Genomic DNA, 20,667 nt, shown 5'->3' on the forward strand with positions numbered 1-20,667 from the left:
AACTATTACTTTCTGAGGAAAATATCTGTTGTAATGCCCAATGTGAGTTGTGGCTCCAAAATTCCACTCTAGGAACAAATTAGTTCAAATATGGCAGACTTGAGCAGTTTAAGAAATTACGCCTCTTACTGAATCTTATTCCAGCCACTATACTCTGATTCATGTAAGCATTTGGTTTATCCTGTTTATCACCAATTTGAGCGATGGCTCAAAGCAGCTTACAGTTAGTTATATATTTATCCTCAGTAACGGTGCTGTGAGATTGTGATTTGCCAAGGCCACCCAGTGAGGTTCGAAGCAGTGAAGGGATCTGGATCACATTCAAACCCCAAACTACCACCAGAACAGTGGGAACTGCGATGGTTATACAGGGTTGGTGATGGCACATGCACGTCCCTTTTCTACGCTGCTTAGCTTAACCTTCACCCGTCCTTGAGTTCCCCAATATCTTTCTTTTCAGTACACTTGAAATCATCCGGATTTTTTAAAAAGAAAAAAAATCACAGGATGTTGCATTTTCCAGAACCCTCCAGTTCCACAGAACATTACAGAAGAAAAATCCACCACAGCAGAATGTTCCTTATTATTGAAATCTGGACAGAACAAGCAATTCCACTTCCAATCCTGGCTCAATGTGGCTTCCTCTTTCCCAATCAGTTTTCATTCATTTCCAATATATCTGTTTCTGTTTAGTGAGTTTTTCTCCAATCACTTCATTTTGGATATTAACCGTTGAAGCCTAAGCAAGGAGACTGATAGGGCTATCTCAGATAAGAGCAGGTGAAGATGGGGAAAAAGATATCCTTCCACATCCTTGACAGACTTTGTACATCATTTAGGGTCCATGCCCCCAAGGCAATTTGCCGCCTGAGGTGGTACAACAAATGCTTTGCCCCCACAAGCCAAGGCACACAGTACCTGCGGCTGGTCAACTTGTTTTGGCACATGAGGGAAAAAATCTATCGAAACCTTGGCCATAACACAGTAATAGAGGGCCTGCTTCACATGCAGAAGTTCCAGGTTTGACCTCTGACATCTCCAGGTTGGGCAGGAAAAGCTCTTGCCTGACACGCTGGAAAGCTGCTGCCAGTCCTGTTGACAATTCTGGGCTAGGCAGGTCAATGATCTGAGTCAATATGAGGCAGCTCCCTATGTTCTGCTATTACTTCTTGGTGTCCATTACCACTGAGTAAACTTATCTCATCCCTCCCTCCCTCCCTCCCTCCCTCCGTGTGTGTGTGTGTGTGTGTGTGTGTGTGTGTGAATGATTACAGACGACTCACTCATCCCACTTATTCATGGTTTGCCATTCACAGTCTATTGTTTTGTTTTGGTTATGGTTTTCCTGAATGCTACTTACATTCCCATGATAGAGAATATGTCCTAGTTAGCATGTTGCACACAGTTTCCGGAACACTTGGCTAAGCTTACGGGAATTCCTCTATATTTAAGATTTCTGGAGAGTTGTCAAAGGAAAGATGGTTCTCTTCCTTTAGAGCAAAGAACTCTGCAGGCAAAGGTATGGGTTGCATGCAAATTACTGGGGTTGCTGTGACTTCCTAGTAGCCCTAATGGAAAAGTGGGAGGCATTCTCAGGTAAGAAACATCAGGCAAGGGAGAGTTTAGCCCTTCTCCTTCTGCCTCTCCTCTCTCTAAGTCCTCTTTGCCAACTGTTTGCTCTTTCTTCTCTTCACCAGGCTCCAAATCTGGAAGTAGCTGGTGCTGCAAAAAGCAGCTGAAGTGGAGGAGCAGCAGTTGGAAGACACTGAAAAGGTTAATCAAATTCCGGCCCCACGATCTTCCTTGAAAATGCATCTGCATTCATATTCACTCCAAATGTGTTTGGCAAACATATTTATGGTTTATTTATTAGAATGAACCCAGTCCTTCTTGCAAGTTATGGGGGCAGCCGGTGTTGCTCAAAAAGCATGTTGTGTTTAAAGTCAAATGAAAGAAACCTGATGTGAGAAAGAAAAGAACAAAGTAACAAAAGCCAAAATGTTTTATTCAAGCTAGCAAGGTTTGCTGGGTGTGCCCTTCCAGCATGTGGTACTTTCAACTTTCCAGTATCTGAGACACTGTGTCATTATGCAGCAAGGGTACCATCTCTTCATCCCACTGTAAGGCAATAGAATCAGGAAGGAGGAGGGTATGCGCCAGGACTGTTGGGTGTATGAAATGGGAGGTGCTGTGTCTGTATCCCCCTCAGCCGGCATGAGGCAATGTAGATGTGTACACCTACAGTTCTCAGGAAAAGCCTGGTGGCCTTAACCTTGGGTTTGGCTCAGTTATCCAGAACATTCTCCATGGAAATGAATGGCAATTGCATGAGAGCACACAGCTGTTGAGTGTCAATGGAGCATGGTTGCAATGTACTTGTGTAGGACTCTGCCATTTGTCAGCATAGCTAGGAAGTGAGGCCACTCCTGCTTAAAAGGACACTTACTAGCATGGATAAATGGATGTGTGAGCAAATGGAGCAGTCCTCTTCAGGATTCCAGCCAGCCACGTTCTGTTGCAGGATATGCCATTCCTATTCTCCACCGTTTTCTATTTTGCTCCTCCCAAGAGAAGGCCAGCATTTTGCGTCCACCGAGTGTGTCCATTTCTTATTGGTCTTTCTGGGCCCAGCTTGTTCCCTTAGAATGTTTTGCTAGAGGCTTTTTTGTACTTCTGCCAAGCTTGGGGTTTCCTTGAGTGAGCTGACACTTTCCAATTCTCTCTCAGTGGCTCTGATTTAGGCTATAATCCCCATAGCATTCACCAGCTGAGTTTCCTATTAGTGTAGAGTGGGAACTGCAACCACATGTTGGAGTATATCCACACCTCTGAGAGGAGCATTTCTTTTAAGGCTCTAGACAGTTTCAAAACAGAGGGTCTGTAGTGCTTAGTGTGACCAGGACAGGGAGAGAGGGGGAAAGAATATCCTTTTTCTTCCATGTCCTGCACTTCCTATGCTGAGCTATATTTTAATTTTTAAAAATCTACAGAAACACTCATGTCAATCATATCCAGGCAGTGGACAAGATTTGAACCATAATATAAAAAGATAAACATATTCTATAACTAAAACATTTCCAGGGGCCATCAGAAAACAAAGAGAATATCAAAATGACAAGCATTACAAATCAGCAAAAGCCAACATGAATCTACCTTACAGTTGGCATATGTTTTATTTCTGCAGGAAAGGCATTAAAAAGAGGCAGTGTAGTGGATAAGAGTGTGGCATAAGGACTCAGGAGATCTGGGTTCTAGTCCCCACTCAGCCACAGAGTTAACTGGGTGACACTGGGCCAGTCACAGACTCAACCCACCTCACAGGGTAAGGGTAAGATAGAGGGTAAGATTGAGAGGAGGAGGAGGAACATTATGCAAGCCACCTTAAGTTCCTTGAAAGGAAAAAAAAGTGGGGTATAAATATAATAAATAAACACACAAAAGTTTATTCTGTAGAATGTAGCACAACCAGGAAGGCTTCTTATTGTGATGCTGCTGTGAATCCAGAGTAAAGACTTGTGGTAATTTTTTTTTTCCTTTATGCAATAAGTTAGTAAATTATCAGCACAGATGACCTAATAGTTTTGACAGATTTTTTTAAAAGGAAACACCCACCACTGCCGCCATCACCACCACCCTCTCTACAAATATAGTTTAGTACAGACCTTTGTAATTGGAACAGAACTTGGTTTTTTCTCCTTACTTTCAGTGTTCAGGTCTTCATACATTCAGATCTTCGTGGTGTGAAGGTAGGCAATCACTGTTGTGGAGTGACTGAAGGAAGCTTTCATGGCACTTGAAATGTTCTGTTGGAGAAAGAAACTTACGTTGGATGCAGCAGTGACAGTTGTCGAGGTCCTTGCCTCAAGCAGCCCATTTGAAGAGCAGCAGGTTTTGCATCATCCATAGATACTCGCGGTATCTGCACTCTAAAATCTCCTCTTGCCTAAGATGCCACCATGTGTCCTGAACTTTACTGGTTTCTGCGTACTGAGGTAATCTGATGTGTTCTTTTGTTGCAGCCAAGGAAGAAACCAAAAGTGGCAGAGAGGGTGCAGCAGGAATTTAAAGGTAGCCCAGAGGGCATGGGAAAAGCAATGCACCTCCCACCTCAGGTAGCAATGGGGCAACCCCAAAATGTATTCTGTAGTATCTCCTTTTGCTAGACACTTGCCAAGGTCCAGTTCTGCTAATATTCTGTTGAATCAAGCCAGTGTGGTGTAGTAGTTAAGAGCATGGGGCTGGGACTCAGAGGATCCGGGTTCTAGTCCCTGCTCAGCCATGGAGCCAACTGGGTGACTTTGGGCCAGTCACAGACTCTCAGCCCAACCTACCTCACAGGGTTGTTGTTGTGGGGATAAGATGGAGGAGGAGAATGATGTAAGCTGCCTTGAGCCCTTTGTAGGAAAAAGGCAGGATATAAATCACAATATAAATAAATAAAAAAGCACTAATTAGCAACACTCTTTGTGGTTCTGTTCTTGGCCTTAATGATTTGTTTAATGTTGGTCTACTAAACTACATCTCTTTGATAATTTTGGCTAGATTGCATATCTCTTTTACTCCTGAATGTCTTGGAATCACTGCCACAATTTTTTTTGGCCTCTGAGCTATTTTTAGTTTGAAAAGAAGCCCAAACACTCATTTCCCCACTGGATTGCTGTCATGCAAGACAATATCAAGGTGACCTCTTCACATCCAGAGTTTTTCAGCAGATTGTTCCCTCATATATTTTTTCACATCTTCCATATTTAATCATTGTTTTATGAAACCGTAATAAAATGAAGGATGTGCTTTTCACAACAGCTGGAGAAAGCAATCCTAAGGTCCCTAGGTAGTGTCAGAGGACAACAGGACGGTTTAGATTCCCAGGACTCTGGGAATTCCCCAAAACTCTGAATCAGTGCTCCAACCTTGCTCCAATCAGAGTTCTGGATCACTTTCTCCTCGCCACCTTGCTGCGTGCATGGAAAGGTCCATGCCAGCTGCTCTCCAAGGTTGGAAAAGTGACTTTAGAGAAGAGTAAAAGGGAGCAGGGAAGGGGGGAGGGGAGGGGAGGGGAGGGGAGGGGAGGGAATAAAGTGTCCTGAAACAGCTCTAGCTTCCTTTCCTGCACCTCCAAGAAGTTTCATAAACAAAAACACTAATCTACCCCCCCACCAAAAAAACCCCAAAAACACAGAGTTGGAGGACAGGGAGGTAGTGGTTGCCTCCCCCACTCCGCATTGGATGCCCATAACCTTCCAAATTCGAGGGGCTTGCATGCAACCTAATAGGAATGCATTACAATAGGAATTGTAACTGCTCTTTAAGACAATCTAGCACCTTCTGGATGTGTTGAATTAGCCATGATGGTTGATGATAATGGGAGTTATTATCCAATATCTATAGAGCACCAGGTGTGTGTGTGTGTGGGGGGGGGGCTTTTCAGGAATGAAATAAGTAAAATGTTTTAAAGCATTTACTTCCAATGTATATGATTTTCCATTGATTACATATTCTTGGTAAATGAACACTGTATGAAAACCTTCCCACAGAGCATAATTGTTCCATCTTTCATTTGAAATGGCTTTCTTCTTGCTACTACTTTGACTGTTCAAAGGCCAAGGCACCATATATAAATTCTGTCTATATGCATATTGACATTTTAATTTATTTTTAAAAAATATTCTTTATTTGAGAAATAGTTGGTTACATTTTGAATAAATGACAGTTCTTCTATATGGAATGCAATTCAGAATATAGAAATTAACAAATAGCAGAACAGCTGGTTGATCTGCATGGTCTTTTACTTATATGAAACCTATTGTCAGATTTGTCTTTGGGCACAACACTTAGCATTTTTCACTTAATAATGTGGGCTGAACATTGTCAACTGAAAGGAGTGTGGCTGTTTTCCAAGTGCAAGTCTGTCTGTGTGGAAATTCATGCAACCATTAATAGGATCACACCACTGCAATGGAAGATGTTATAATACAGAAGTCATAGTATGTCATGTAACATGGTGTCAGAGCCATGGATGGGGGCAGCAGTCCCTAGCTCCCCTTTTCCCATTGTTTCTGAGATAAATGACCTAGTAGACAGAAGAAACAGAAGATGCCACCTTCAGCCTGGCTATTTCCTGTTCCTGAAGGGGGAATACAGGGAAGCAAGAGAATGCAAATCCTTTCCTTGATGCAACTTGTTTTGCCATCACAATGCATAAAGTTATGCCTAATGCCAAATCCATCCACAATCTTGAGTTTGTCCAAGTTGGTTTCCCGTGTGCCTCTGCAGAGCTACCATTCGTGCACTGGGGGGCCATAACATATTGAGCCAATAGCCCACATGGGAGAGGGAATATCTCTGTGATCTGCATATCAGGCAGCTCTGTATGGAGTGTCATAGTTTTGACTGAGGAAGCACAATGTGGAAGCAGTTCTACTAAGCTATTAAGGAACCCATCTTTTGGCAAAATATCTATAAACCCTTTTCTTAGGAATAAAATGTATTATGACTTATATAATATATTGGCAAGGCACTCAGAAAACTTCAAGAGCACTGAGCCCAAAAAGATTCTCCATCATTTCACCACAAGAAAAACAAATTATCTAAAATGGATATGGTGGAGGAACTTCAGGCCAAATCCAACCCTCCTGGGTTCCCAAGTCTGCCCCCTACGGTCCCCCAACTGGCCACACCCTGACTCCTCTCTCACAGCCACCAATTGTTTGGTGGTTTCCTGGCTTTTGTGCTGTTCCCCCTCCCCTCGTTATAAAGTGGGGAAACAGATCCCATAAGATTTAGTTACTGGCAGTAAGACCTTTAAAATGCTGGTGATTTTTGTATTTTAGCCCAATTCCCTTTTTGCCTTTGGCTCCACCCAGCCCTGGAATGCAGCCCAAAAGAGCTCTAAAACTGAGTTCTGTCCTCAAGCTGAAAGAGATCCTCTACTCCTGACTTAAAAGCACCTTTATGCCCAGTTCTCCTTAATGTCCTACAGGGCCTAGGTATCCTTCCCAACTCCATACCCTCCAGATGTGTTAGGCTCTAACTCCCAGCATCCTCAGCTGGAAGTTGTAGCCCAATGTCTGGAAAAGTACCAGGTTGAGGAAGGCTGTTCTAGGTAGAATAGATGCTCCAGTACTACCCTGTGTCTAGGACTTGTGTAAATGTTTTCCATCTTCCTAGTTTATTTATAGCTGAAAACCAGAGGACAGTCCTCACGTGGCTACAGAAAATGAAAACAGTATGCGCAGTTTTGTTTTGTTTTGCCTTTGTACTTTTGCAGTTAAAAATCTCTTTCTGCATTCCCTAAACTCTTGTTATTGTAACCAGAGCCATATTTCACATTGATACAATTGGGGGTTATGTAAATTCCAAGGATTTTAACGGATAGGGCTTGCACACTCTGTGTTTGGCCACAGAGAAGTTGACACAAACAGTTATGGACAGCCTCCTGAGATGAAGGAAGGTGCTTTAATAACCTAAAACAGATGAGAAGTACAGTGCAAAACACAGCCAGAATTGGAACCAAACGCCTTTAGGAAGTTCAGGTAAATGCTTTTTTTAAAATTTTTGTTAACATCTCATCACTTCCATTTCTACAGGGGAAGTTCAGAAAAAATGTTTTGCCAATCCTTTTAACTGGATGCTTAAAAGCTCTGTTGTTATTTAGGAGTTTAAAGGAGCAGCTGAGGGGCAATCTACATTCTGTTTACTAGGCTGTCACAGTATTTGTGCAAACACATTTACCACTTGCAGAGGCACATGCTAATGGATACAGTGTATCCATACAGTTTCCACTGGCCTGAAAACATGATCTTACATCACACATAACTGCAGTTAAGGGAGAAGCAGGAGGAGCTGGAAAGTTGATGTGTGCGACCTTTAGAAAGGTTTTCATTGTTTGTTTCTTGATTCATTAAGCTATACTCAGGTATGCTGGTGAAATGGAATGGTGATTTTATTTAAAGTAACTGATACCCCTTTGTACCTTCACAGAAAATCATGGCAAGGTGAAGGGGATGGAAGAGAGAAGGGGCAGGCTCTGGTGTTGCTTGCTGCCCTGCTTCTACCTCCCATGGATTGAAGTCAGCAGAATCTGCCCCCCCCCCCCCGCCTGCCACTCCTATCCCCAAAAAGCAATTCTGGAAGGCAAGCACAGGCCTTCTCCTGTACTGACTTTCCCAAGAGTAAGCATCATTGTAGACAATGGCTGTATTCACCCATAATGACAAGTCATATCAACCCTAAACCAACTCAAAATTCTTGACTATAAGGTTAATGTAGAAAGCATTATACAAAAGTGCTTTATTCATAGTGATAACAATGTTTTAAATGTTCCTTAAATAAATAACAAAATCAATGGGTGGATCAAGACCAACAGTAAACTTATAAATTGTTTATATAAAAAAACCATACCGAGTTCAATTTATTTATTTAGTTAATTTCTATACTGCCCAAAAGTTGAAGCTCTTTGCACAGTTCACAAAGCACATGAAAAACATATTAAAACATCATTAAAAGTTTACACATTAAACAGGTTTGTAGCTATCTATCTTTAAAAGGAAAAAGAAGGGGAGTAAAACCCTCGATTAAACTTTCTCCTAGATAAGTAGGTATATAGTATTGAGATTAGTGAAAGTTATGATGAACGTGTCCCATTGTTTCAATGTTCCCTATTTTCAACTAATTTACAGAGCAATCCTATCCACCACTTTTCAGAAGTGCAGTGATGCTTACTCCCAGTCTTAGTCCAGAGCCAACCTACTGTTTACTGATTGCTGTGTATTGATGCTATGTTGCATTATTAGCGTAATAGCAGGGCTGGCCTTTGAAATGGGCAAACCGAGCAGTCAGGAGTCCAAACTGAGCCTGGCGGTATTAGTGTACTGTCTGCAGTAAACTAGGGCTAATCTCCTCCTCCTCATAAGTTTACAGAGCTGTAGAGAGTGGGCCCATCTCTCTCTCACTGCAGACTGTTCAGACTGATTGGCCATTGGACTCTGAGGAGCAGGTGGAGCAAGGGGGGGGGGCAGTTATCTCAGGCAGAGTGTGAGAATTGGCCTGCTTTGGAAGGAAGGGAAGAATGGCACGCCAAAGGATTGTCTTGAGTCTGATAACCAAAAAGAAGAGGGAGGGACCAGCTCATGAGAAGAAGTATATAAACATGCACTTCCTTCAGTAGCTTTCAGATATGTCCCTTTTTCAATTCCAAACTTGATGCCATTTGTTCTAAATGACACCTAGCAGAACACTTTAGTTAGAGATATTATATATCCTACCAAAAACATTATATGCACTATAAGTACGTTTTAAGGAAACCTGTAAGTTAATAGCTGGGATGGAGTGCCAAAGGTGCTCCTTGCTTAAGGCACTATTTTTTCCTAGGACCAGCCGTGTCTACAGCTCTACATTTGCAGGAGATAGATACCATTACTCTGTAAAGTAGCATGTACCTTGACAGTTCTGTGAAAAGAAACATTAGTACCCTATGCACAATGTATGCCACCCCAGGCATAAACTCAGCTCTGACTTTGGGCTGGGCCTCAGGCTGTCTTCTTGTACAAGCCTATCTCCCTACTTATGAGCTACTTATGAGCTTGGTTTAGGTCTGGGGTGTACAGCCTTTCTGGTCCTGAGGGCCACACCTGATGCCAGATTTGGGGGGGGGGGCAGGATCACACTGTCTCTCACCCACATAGACGTGCATGTGCACATATATGCATTCAGTGACTCTGATACAGATGACTTTTTATGCATTGGTAACATGAGTGAGAAAAGAGTGATCTCGATCAAATTCACCAAGGGAGGAAGGTGGAGAGCTGTCTAACTTTGTGGTGACTGCAGTAAGGCCTTGGGGGGTCACGTGGTTGGGCACCCCTGTTTTTGTCTCAATGGAACCAGTGAACTATACCTGAATGCTGCATCAATCCATTGATCACATCCTTGTTGCTCATAAGCCTCTGAAGTAAGAAGCTTATTAACACCCATTGCAGAGCAGGGGAGTGGCAGAGGCTATTCTGCTAGATGTCCATTTTCAGTCATCCAGCTATAGTGCTTTGGGGAGAGAGAGAAGTTCGAAGCCAAAATAACTCATACCCTGGTGGCCCAGTCTCTTCCTTTGACTGCCCCTGAAATGCACCCTTACGCCTTCTCTGAAGTTGGTTTTTTGACCTTGAAAAAGCATCCAGCATGGTTCTTTCTGTGTGAGTGGAGATGGGTATTAGGGTGCTGAGGCCAGAGCACTATTTCTGACCTTGATCCAGGGATCCAAACTTTCCTATGGCTCCCCAGATACTGTCAATGGCCATAAGACTGACCTCTTGCAAGAAGGCAGGGAAACTTGTGGTACTATTATGGGGCAGGCAGTGCATGCACTGGGCGATTGGCCAGCTGGTAAGTGAGTTGAGCGATTGGCCAGGTGGCTTCAGTTGGCTGGTGGGCTCGAGGGGAACAGTATTGCAAGAGGAAGTGTCTCAGCACACTTTTTCCCTCATTAGGAGCATTTGCTAATGCCCAGGTACAGAGATGCAATCTGTGAATACTGCAAACCCTCTGTAAAAAGTGCTGGGTGAGGAGGAATGGTCCTGACCGAGCTTGGTATGAGCAACCTTGACAAAGCAGCAGCAACCTTGAAACTAACCAATCAGCTGCCAGCTGTATTCTTGTGCCATTCTCCATTCAACAGTCTCCCCCCCCCACCCTCTTTGTCCGGTGAACCGGAGAGTAAATGGAATGCCACTTCTTCACTCTCCTCCCCTCTCCTTTGAAAAAATAAAGGCTGGAATGTCTTTTCAAATATCTCCTTTGTCCTCTTGCCTCAAGGAACAGCTAGCTGAAAATATGCCAATATGCATGTCTACTCAGAAGTTAATTACATTGGGACAGTCCACTTATAACATGAATGGTAACTGCACAGTTATTCTTCCCACCTTGTGTCCTGCGTTCATACATTTGCCAGATAACTACTCCTGAGTAGTCTCCATGCACCTTCATCTTCCCTCCAAATGGAAGCATGTATTCCATCAGCCTTCGTGGCTGGGAACCAATCCCAGCATGCACCACTCCTGCCTACATTACCTGCCTCTCCCCCATTGGACCACACACGCCCCTGGGCATGTTCTCAGTCAGCCATTCCCTTTTGCTCCTCCTGCCCTACAGAGCCCCTGCCTAATCATTAGAGTAGCCCAGTGGCAGCATGGGGGCCCCCTCTACACATCAGAATAGCACAGTTGCCCCTGTGGTCCCTGCTTCCTGTCCTCCCACTTAGAGTGTGCTCCTTGACGCCTGGCCACCCCACCACTGCCGTGCCTGCCACCTGGTCCGTGCCTCAACTCACACATTGCCCGGCCAATCGCCCAGTTCACGCACGGCCTGGCCAATCGCCCATCTCACATGCTGCTCTGCCCGCTTGTCCCTCCAATTTGCCACTCTGCCCGCTCACCCCTTCACTACTCACTGCCATGCCAACCTCACAAGACTTGGAATCCAAGCTTATGTGCAAAATACTTATGACCAATTTACCCCAAAAATTACAAATAAAAAACTGACCAAGGCACCGTAGTTATTGTAGAGTTAGATTCAGATAGAGCTAGGACACTGGTTGTACCATAATGGAACTTTACAGCTTGTGCAAACTAACTTGCAGGGTGAGGCCCACTACAACTTGTTCATTGGAACTTTGTCCTTCTTGGCTATTGAAATTGGCCAGGGATGAGCTTTTTAGTTGTACCTCAGAGACAATTAATTCCTCTTTGATGGAAAGTGTGGTCCCTACTGCCTTCCTCCAGACGAAAGATCAGGAAGCCAACTCTCTAGTCTAGTGAGAATACCTTGCCCACTCTGAACTGTACTCAGCTGGGTCGCTGAGGCTCTTTGGAGAGTAGGAAGATCAGTATTACGGATGTGAATTATGTATATTAGGGTTTGGGCTTGCTAATATTGCTCAGTACTTGTTTTATAGTAATACTGAATTTAGTTCATGTTTGATGGCTGCAAAGTACAATCCTATGGCTGTTATTTATTTATTTAAAACATTTTTATCCCGTCCATTGCAAAACATGCCTCAGGACAACTTACAAAGGTTAAAATAGTAATATAATAATACAATAAAACAATAATTAAAACATTAAGTAATAAGCACAGCATAAAACTTCCACTTTCAAAACACTAAAGAAAAGGAGAAAAGGAAGAAAAAAGAAAGAAAAAAGGAAAATAAGAAAGAAAAAAAAGAAAATGCGACTGTGATCAGATCTTAAAACATCTAAAATCCTTAATTATTAAAATGATGACTAAATAAAAAGGTCGTTACCTGGCACCGGGAAGAATAAAGAGTCAGCACCAGGAGGACCTCTCTGGAGAGTGCATTCTACAGTCTGGGCACCACCACAGAGAAGGCCCTCCTTCGGGTAGATACCCTCTGTATCTCCTTCAAAGAGGGTTCCCTGAGCAAGGCCTCCTCTGCCGCTCTTAAGGGGTGTGAGAGCATGTAGGGAAGGAGGCGTTCCTTCAGGTATCCTGGTCCCAAGCCGTTTAGAGCTTTATAGGTTAGTACCAGCATCTTGAATTGGGCCCAGACTTCAATCGGGAACCAGTGTAGCTGGTACAGGACTGGCGTTATTTGAGAATAATGGCCGGTCCCCATCAGCAACCTGGCAGCCCTATTTTAGAAACATAGAAACCGAGTGAGTCAGAAGGGGTCTCCCGGGCCATCTAGTCTGACCTCCAGCACCAGCTGGCTCCGCTCACAACATGCCCACCATGTGCATGTCCAGCCTATCTTTGAGCACCCCCACCTCACTGATGGGGCCTCAGCCACCTCCCATGGAAGCCCATTCCACACCCTCGGGGTCCTAACTGTCAGGAAGTGCTTCCTGGCTTCCAAATGGAACCTTGGCTCCCTGAGATTTGCTCCATTGGGCGTGCTCTGCCTTCCTCTGCAGGGGAGAACAGGTCTCTACCCATTTCCATGTGACATCCCCTCACATACCTGTATGTCGCCAACAGATCCCCTCTGAGTCTCCTCTTCTCCAGGCTGAAGAGACCCAGTTCCCTCAGTCTTGTCTCATACGGCATCCCCTGCAAACTGGCCACCAACCTTGTGGCCCTACGCTGAACTGACTCTAACCTGGCTATATCCTTTCTGTATATAGGGGCCCAAAACTGAGCACAATACTCCAGTTGTGGGTGCACCAGAGTCGTATAGAGTGGTAGTAATACCTCTCTTGATCTAGAAGCCACACTTCTGGCTATGTAACCAAGGGTGGCGTTCACCCTCTTGACCACCACATCACACTGCTGACTCATGTTTAGCCTGCAGTCAACCAGTACCCCAAGATCCCTTTCACAAGTGCTGCCCCCACTTGTCACTGGCCGCCTTCCCGATGATTCCCCACTAATGGTTACCCTCTGCTTTCAGTCAGTCAACTATGCCCTAATCCACCAAACAGTGCTTTTGTGCATCTCAAAACTCCTCAGTTTCTCCACCAGGATATCATGGGGCACTTTGTCAAAGGCCTTGCTGAAATCCAGGTAAACCACATCCACTGCATCCCCTCCAACTAGCCATCTCGAAACCTTGTCATAGAATTCCACAAGGTTTGTCTGGCAGGACCTGTTTTTGCGGAAACCGTGTTGTGTGGCTGTCAGCCTCCCTTCCCTATCTAGCATCACTAGATCTCTCTCTATTATGAGCCTTTTCACTGTTTTTTCTACAATGGACGTAGGAACAGGTCTGTAATTCCCCATGTCCTTTCTACTACCCTTTTTGAAAATTGGAACCACTGATGCCACCCTCCAGTCCACTGGAACTTCACCCGTTCTCCACAAGGCCTCAAAAATGGAGGCCAGTGGGTATGAGAGAACCCCTGACAACTCTCTGAGGCAGGGGTCTCAAACTCGCGGCCCGTGGGCCAATTGCCGGGACGGGCGGGACACGGGGGAGGGGCCCTGTGGCCTTCAAAGCGCCGGCAGTGCCTGGGCCGGCCTCCGGGAGCGACACGGGATGAGCGGCCCACCACCACCGTGGTGGTGGAATACTTGATGCGGCCCAGCCTCACCCAGACTCTATTTCCAGCGGCCCCCAGGTAAGTTGAGTTTGAGACCCCTGCTCTAAGGACTCTCAGGTGTAACCCGTCAGGGCCTGGCACCTTTGTAATGTCCAATGCCCTAAGGAGCCCCTCGATTTTGTACCAATTGAAGTATCCAGACTGTTTTCAAGGGCAGCCCCACATAGAGCGCATTACAATAATCCAGCTGGGAAGTTACCAGAGCATGTGTCACCGTTGCTAGGCAGTGTTTGTCTAGACAGAGTCTAGATGGCCATAGGCCTTTTATAGACCCAGATATGAGATCAGAAAAGCACTCTGAACTTGTAGCTGTTTCTTCAAGCTAGGGGCATCTCCCGTGTCCTCCTTGGAAAGACCATTGATGCCTGCACCTCCATGTTGACAAAAGTGTTCTCAGAGACCTGTTTGAGAGGATGTTCTGAGGCACAGGGAGAGGAAGAGACAGGCACCACCTTGGTACAAAGCATCCTGGCAGCACCTCATCTTCCTTTCTTTATACTTCAAGGTGAGACACTTAAATGGCCAAAACCAGCATTCTGCATGTTTTGCAGGTTCAAGGAGTGTGGATGCAACCTTCATCCCCATGCTCCTTCTGTCCTGCATAATCTTCCAAGTTTGGAGTGTTTAGGCACCCAGATTGCATTGCACTCTTAATTGTCTTTGTAGTTATTTGTATTGACATTTTACAACAAATAGCATTTTCTTATGTCTATGGCTGTGGCAAGCCACTTGTGAGTAACATATCAATCTAAATAATAATAGTAAGATGGTAATTAGGACTTCACTGGGCCCTTACTATTCTGGTTATTTTTGACCCAAATTTACTATTTCTGAACAAATTATGGGAGAGTGATGGTTTCTCAGCTTCAGGTTTTAATGATACTGATACTGAATGGTACTGATTGCAATTTGCTTGCTAGCCTAGCTTTTTATTCCAATCTGCTTTTTACTAATGTAGTGAGCTGGGCTTTATATGTTTTGAAGCAGCTTTTAGTTTTGTAGCAGGTTTTTTATTTTTATTCTAAAATTAATTTTATATAAGCCATTTTGGGAAAACTTTGCCCTGAAAGATGGCATATACATATTGAATAAAAAAACAAAACAAGGGATAGATGTGCAGAAATGCAGTCACATGTATTTTGGTTTCATTCTTGTAGGGCAGGAAGGCCAATGGGTAAAGCCCATTATTTCATAAAAGAAAGTAGTTTCGAAAAGGGGTTTGAAGGAGAATAGAAAGATAGTCCATGATATAGCTATAAAATGCAGTATGGATCATATTAATTCACACAGGCTTGAAGTCTAAACCCTGAAAAATCTGTTCTGAAAAGTGAAGGTGAAGCTTTGAAATTCTCTCTTTGGTATCACATTTCAGATTGCACACATCAGAGGCAGAAAGATTCAGTATTTTTGACCTTAAGGGCAGTAAAATATGGGAAAGAAGCAAAAACGGTGTGATTCTGTGTCAGTGGAAGAACAGCCTACACTGACAGGCCCAAAGAATAATTATTACATTCTAGCTGCCTGCAAGCATTACAGAAGAGCAGAGGAGAAAACATTTCTCAACTGCCATTCATCTATCAGAAACTCACTTCAGTTGGCTCCTACTCCTATATCAAATGCCTTTTGTTTTAAGCATGATATTCCTGACTGCAATGGAATTGAAAAACACTAGTGATGTTTCCTGTCTGGAGTGCCATTACTGATTGGCTGGATTTATGCATCATATTCACAGTCTATCATGAGATGAGTTCCCTATATGAGAGTACTACCATTTGCAGCCAGAACCTTTGAGAAGATGAGTTTACATATTGCAGAATTTATACATTAAATATTACCTGAATGAATTTTCTGCTGCCAGGTGCTAATGATGCTTCCTCAGGTGTTAACGGTTCAAAGGGAACCATACCCATGTCTAGCATGGGTTGTCTACCACATTAAAGTTACTGTCATCCTAGTATTAATGCGTACTGAAAGCACATGCATAGCTGCCCAGCAAGAACATCTGTATCCCTGGAACTCAACATTTTGTGGAAAGATCACTGGATGTTATGGCACTATGACCTGTGTGACAGAATGTAGGTCATACCATATTCCTATTTAATGGGGGTTGTGAAAAATGTAAAGCAAAGCAGAAATGGATTAGACAAGGAGTACTGAACTCTCATCTCTAACTTCTTTTCTCCTAACATTTCGCTCCTGGGTTCCAGGCCCCATAAAAAGAAAAGGGCTGAGGGAGAAGCAAGGCTCTCATGGAGAAAGAAGTTGGTGGGGAGAGGAGGGAAGGTTTCCTAGCCTGTCCATACACACTGCAATTTCAAGTCATTCCCTCGCTATATAGGAAATCGACAATGACCTAATTTTGATACATAAGCTTGCCACAAATATGTTTGGCTTGCCTCAGCTCCCACTGAACAAAATGGACTGTCCTATTGACACAATTGGTTCCCTTCAGGGGGATGGATTTAATCCTTAGGCTTCCATTGCCTAGCTTACTTATGTTGCATATAGACTTTTGGATTTGCTCAGCTGCCCTAATTGTTTTCTTTGTGTAGCTCATGAAGAGGAAAAAAACTATTTAGCTATTTAATTGATTTTACGCATTTGTAGGAAACATGCTGTTAGCGCAAATCTTTAAAAAATGAAACTATATCTGACTCCTGGCCTCGGTAGGTTAAGAGCTTTCTCATTAGTCTTTGTCTAAATTTTAGTATGTCAAGGTTTCATGAACCATAGAAGTCATCACTGAGCAACTAACTTCATATTTCCAAATAAAAGTGCATGCACACACATGGGCAATAGCTGGGAGAGCAGAAGGTACAGGCACGATAATTGAAGAAACTCAAGCAGACAGAGAGACAGACACAGACAGATGAAAGAGAGGGAGAGAGTGAATTTGCTATAAAAATAATAAAAGGCAGTAAAATAATATTGGGGCTCAACATTTGACTAACACCTGATTCAAATAGTCTTGGAAAAAGCTTTAGTGGTTAGGATGTATGTCGTCTCCATTTGAGTCATGTTGGGACACAGTTAAGAAAAAAAATCTTGAACAAAAACAAATGTCGACTTCAAAGTCAATGTTGGCTTTCAGGCAGGATTACTGCTTTAAGGCTAGCAAATGTGGAAAGTAAGCAAGTACGCAAAAGATTCCTCCTTTGATGCCAGTACATAACAGACCCCCAGATATTGATCCAGTGTTTATATCCCCTCCTCTTCTTCCCCCTCACAGTCTTGTCTTGCCCTCTCTTTGATCATTGCTGTCATCTGAGGGAAAGTCTTCTTATCCCTGAAATGCTTTGGAGAAAATACTGGAGAAAAGTACTAGGCCTCTGCAAGGCATAAGCACTTCTGTTAAATCCCTCACCCTCTAAGGCAGGATCAGAAGGTCATTGAGTGCTTTCTCCATCATGAAGGAGTCCATGGATGTTTAGGGACCTCAAGCATTATGAATTATTTTCGCATTACTTTTTGTTGTGGCAAAGTTATCCTGTGGTAATTTGACCATCACAAGGAATAGTTAGTTGGCAAGCACCCTCAAGTGGTGAAAGATGGCATTTATCAATCCAGGGCAAATTTTAGTTTTCCATAATTTGCAGTGATTTATTAATGTTATACTTCACCATGTGAGGGTGTACATGCCAGTGAAATATCCACCATGCAGTAACCTCAAGAGAGAGAAAAGAAAACCCTTCACATGCAGTGCATAATTAACTTACAGAAATGCATTGCTACAAGATGTGGAGAGGTGATGGCCGTTATTTGCTTAGACAGCTTTAAAAGGGAATAACACAAATTCACAGAAGATTCATCATCAATGGTTACATTTTAAGAGGCAGTATTCTTCTGAATATGACATGCTGAAGCCTGATGATGGAAAAACTATTGCCTCTGTGCTTTTCTTGTGGATTTACCAGACACATCTGGCTGCCCATGGTTGAGAAGAATATACTGAACTAAATTGTTCTTTGTTTTAAGTCCAGTGGGGCTCTTATGCAAATCAGCCCTGCTAAAATACACTTTCTGTTGGTTCTCCCTCGTCAACAAGTATTCCACGGCAAGGGTGTACAGCAGGGACAGTGCTATGTGCTGAAAAGATCCGGATCTTAGACCCACAGGGCAAAAACTATGCACAAATCTGGATATGAAAATTTGCATATTCTGTAATGTGTATGTGTGTATGGGGGAGTGGGCTTTAGAGGGCCAGGTCTTCTGTCAAAAGGGATGTATGGAAAGGGAAGAGGAGGGCAGAAAGATTCAAGGGTGGGAGCAGCAGGAGGGGAAGGGCATGTAAGCAAAATGCCAGCTAATCTGGGCGTATCAAATGCAGCACAGATAATCAGGGCCTGTGTGCCTTTATTTCAACCAGTGCCCATAAATAGCCAGCGGTGGGGTGAATGGTTTCTTGGAGATTCTGGGCTTCCAACAAAAGCTGTCAGACCCCAGCCTTAGGGGGCCACTCCCCAACACTGCCTCTAGCGTACAGTATCCAAATAATGTTTGAACTGAAAGCTCAACTTCTGTCTGGCTTTGTGTTGCCTAATGTGCTCATAACATGTTCATTTAGGATCTTCTGCTTCATTCAGCTCTCCCAAGGTGCTAATAAGAGACTCTGTTGTTTCTTCACGTGCTGTTTTGTTTGGGGTTTGCTTCATAGGATGTACTGTGGCATTTTCTCTTCCATATTCGCTCTCTTCCTCTTTTCTATCTCTAGGGAGAAGGGGCTCTTATATATCATACATGTGCAAAGGCTTATACATCATTAATTTTAACATTAACATTTATATCTGAAAAGATTGTTTGCTCAGAAAGCACATAAATAGGGTCATGTTTGGTCAATCCAAGGGGCCAACTAGTCCATCCAGCTGCCTCCAGGATGCCAAGATATGAGTGCAACCGTCCCCTCCTGCCCAAGTTCCTTAGCAAATGGAGAAGCTGGTACCAGAGGTAGCCTGTAAGCCATCAGATCTGGTGGCCATATGATAGGTTTCTCCATGAATTTGTCTGGTCCCCTTTTAAAGCCACTCCAACTCGTGGCTCTCACTTCTTCTTTTGGCAGCTAATTCCATAGTTTAACTATGAACTGTGTAAAGTACTCCCTTTATCTTTATTTAATATTTATTTAATTTATTTAAAAATTCCAAATAAATAAATCTGTCCTGAATCTCACACCAATCAACTTCATGGGAAGACCTGGGTTGAAGCATCATGGGAGACAGAGAAACATGTCTCCCTTCCACACCGTGCATAATTTTGAATACTCTATCATGTCTCTCTTTACTTGCACTTTTCTAAGCTAAACAAGCCCAGTTGTTGTAACTGTGCCCATTAGGGAAGTTGTTTCATCCTGTTTATCATTTCTCTGTACTTTTTTCAGCTCAACAATGTCTTTTTTTAAAGGTGAAGTGACTAGAACTGTATACAATATGCTAAGTGTGGCTGCACCAAAGATTTATATAAGCCTAACATGGAGATTGCCATTTTCACAGCAACTGTGCACAGGGTCCACCACAGCCCCAAGATCACTTTCTTGATTAGTCACTGGCAGATCAGATCTCATCAGCCTATACTTGAAGTTAAGCTCTTTTGTTCTAATGTGCATTACTTTACAATTGAATCACATTTGCCATTATGATGCCCTTTCTCCCACTTTAGTAAGCTCCCTTCTGATTTTAACCACCCAAAGTAATCTTCTGTTTGCACTGGAAAGACGGGTATAGCTTATACCCTGCCCTTCCAATGAATTTTAATTGCTTGGGGAGGCTTACAACTATTAAGAACAAAACAAACCTATAAAAGACATAAAATAGCATCATAAAAATGCTAACAGGTTGAGAAGATAAAAACATTATAAAATTAAGGTCTATCATATAAAAATCATTGCTGGCAAAACAAATGCTTGCAAGAACACAAAACTTGAAACCACTCTATAAAAGTAGTTTCTTATAAAAGAGAGTAGGCCAAATAAATATCATGAGTAACATATTTTAGCATTCGGGTATAGCAAGCAAGAAGGCACTCACTTTTACCCCAGCCCATTGTGCCTCGGCCATAGATGAGACACAGAGGAAGCCTTTCAAATATATTTTGGAGGGTGGATGGATTGGTAGAGGAGAAGATGCTTAGGGCCCCCTGACACTGTCAGGGAGGGTACAGGATTATTGGAGTCCCAGCTCCAAGGAAAGTGGCTGAGCCCCTGTCCCAAACATCCCTGAGGATCTGCAGACTCCAAAGGCTGGGTCACTGCACTGCTGCTCGCAGCTGAAGCAAAAAGAACTGCACTGGCTGCCTTTCTTGGAGACGAGGAAAAAGTGAGTGCCAAGCAGGGGCGTGGGGGGAAGGCTGGAGCTGATGGCTTGCAGAAGCTGCCCCATTCTCTTTCCCTCCCACTTCTTGGTGCTTCATCGAGATGGTCAAATGAAAGATGAAATGAAGAGCGTGAGGAATGTAGGTGGAAAAGCCTGCCACTGCTGCATCAAGGGTATGGTGCATCCTTATTCAGGTAAATACGTTTCTATTTAAAATAATATTTTATTCTTATTTTAAATGCTTTTGTTTATCACATGAGGAAGCAGGCCTAAACTGAATTTATACCGCAAGCTGAAGTACGTAAGATTGGAAG

At 43.4% G+C, this 20,667-nt stretch overlaps 1 protein-coding gene across 1 annotated transcript in view; it reads right to left on the reverse strand.

Moving 5' to 3' along the window:
• The window catches only part of DAAM2 (dishevelled associated activator of morphogenesis 2), a 273,375-nt gene that overhangs the window by 242,389 nt on the left and 10,319 nt on the right, over nt 1-20,667 (reverse strand). The window contains exon 2 of the mRNA XM_044442145.1: nt 3,663-3,803. The gene's annotated coding sequence lies outside the window, so the exon portion shown is untranslated. The remainder of the gene's footprint in view (nt 1-3,662; nt 3,804-20,667) is intronic.

This window comes from Varanus komodoensis, unplaced genomic scaffold, assembly GCF_004798865.1.
Source record: "Varanus komodoensis strain SLA01 unplaced genomic scaffold, ASM479886v1 scaffold1, whole genome shotgun sequence".
In the NCBI taxonomy this organism is placed as follows: domain Eukaryota; kingdom Metazoa; phylum Chordata; class Lepidosauria; order Squamata; family Varanidae; genus Varanus; species Varanus komodoensis.